This window comes from Lolium rigidum, chromosome 3 (genome assembly GCF_022539505.1).
Source record: "Lolium rigidum isolate FL_2022 chromosome 3, APGP_CSIRO_Lrig_0.1, whole genome shotgun sequence".
Taxonomy (NCBI): Eukaryota; Viridiplantae; Streptophyta; class Magnoliopsida; order Poales; family Poaceae; genus Lolium; species Lolium rigidum.
Window position 1 is genome coordinate 336,455,764 of NC_061510.1, and position 2,118 is coordinate 336,457,881.

Here is a 2,118-nt window from a genome sequence, read left to right on the forward strand (position 1 = left end):
TAGCGAACCATAAGACCAAAATAAAAATTACTAAGGAGCAAACTCGGAGTCATTTGAGGTTCAGCTTTACGATAGGAAGTAAAAATTCTAGACCAAGCATCCTTAAAACTCTCCTCATCCCCTTGTTTAAAAGTGAAGACTAATTCTTCAGAGCGAAGAAGTAACAGTGTTCAGAGCTAGACATGGTAACAAAAGTAACTAATTTTTTTGAATTTTTAGTGTAGAGTGCAAGACAAGTAAATAAAGCAAACTAGATAAAGTAAATGCAAGTAAACTAATTTTTTTGTGTTTTCGATATAGCAAACAAGATAGCAAATAAAGTAAAACTAGCAACTAATTTTTTTGTATTTTGATTTAGTGCAGCAAACAAAGTAGTAAATAAAATAAAGCAAGACAAAAACAAAGTAAAGAGATTGAGAAGTGGAGACTCCCTTGCAGAGTGTCTTGATCTCCCTGCAACGGCGCCGTAAAATATGCTTGATGGCGTGTATTTCACACGTTCGTTGGGCAACCCCAAGAGGAAGGTATGATGAGCACAAAGAAGCAAGTTTTCCCTCGGAAAGAAACCAAGGTTTATCGAACCAGGAGGAGCCAAGAAGCACGTTGAAGGTTGATGGCGGCGGGATGTAGTGTGGCGCAACACCGAGATTCCGGCGCCAACGTGGAACCCGCACAACACAACCAAAGTACTTTGCCCCAACGAAACAGTGAGGTTGTCAATCTCACCGGCTTGCTGTAACAAAGGATTAACCGTATTGTGTGGAAGATGATTGTTTGCAGAGAAAACAGTAGAAACAAGTATTGCAAGAGATTGTATTTCAAGAAAGAGAATTGGACCGGGGTCCACAGCTCACTAGAGGTGTCTCTCCCATAAGACGAACAAGCATGTTGGGTGAACAAATTACAGTTGGGCAATTGACAAATAAAGAGAGCATAACAATGCACATACATATCATGATGAGTATAGTGAGATTTAATTGGGCATTACGACAAAGTACATAGACCGCCATCCAACCGCATCTATGCCTAAAAAGTCCACCTTCAGGTTATCATCCGAACCCCTCCAGCATTAAGTTGCAAGCAACAGTACAATTGCATTAAGTATGGTGCGTAATGTAATCAACAACTACATCCTTAGACATAGCATCAATGTTTTATCCCTAGTGGCAACAAGACAACACAACCTTAGAACTTTCTCGTCACCGTCCCGTGTGTCAATGCGGCATGAACCCACTATCGAGCATAAGTACTCCCTCTTGGAGTTAAAAGCATCTACTTGGCCGGAGCATCTACTAATAACGGAGAGCATGCAAGATCATAAACAACACATAAGCATAACTTTGATAATCAACATAACAAGTATTCTCTATTCATCGGATCCCAACAAACGCAACATATAGAATTACATATAGATGATCTTGATCATGATAGGCAGCTCACAAGATCCGACAATGATAGCACAATGGGGAGAAGACAACCATCTAGCTACTGCTATGGACCCATAGTCCAGGGGTAGACTACTCACACATCACACCGGAGGCGACCATGGCGGTGTAGAGTCCTCCGGGAGATGAATCCCTCTCCGGCAGGGTGCCGGAGGCGATCTCCGGGATCCCCCGAGATGGGATCGGCGGCGACGGCGTCTCGGCAATGTTTTCCGTATCGTGGCTCTCGGCATCGGGGGTTTCGTCACGGAGGCTATTTGTAGGCGGAAGGCAAGTCAAGAGGCGGCACGGGGGCCCACACCACGGGCCGCGCGGCCAAGGGGGGCCGCGCCGCCCTAGGGTTTGGCTCCCCGTGGCCCCTCTTCGTCTCGTCTTCGGTCTTCTCGGAAGCTTCGTGAGAAAATAGGCCTCCGGGCTTTTATTTCGTCCAATTCCGAGAATATTTCTTTACTAGGATTTCTGAAACCAAAAACAGCAGTAAAACAAAGAATCGGCACTTCGGCATCTTGTTAATAGGTTAGTTCCAGAAAATGCACGAATATGATATAAAGTGTGCATAAAACATGTAGATAACATCAATAATGTGGCATGGAACACAAGAAATTATCGATACGTTGGAGACGTATCACCTATTGATGTTCAGAGGATCCGTAATAAACCTTTGGCAAGAAGC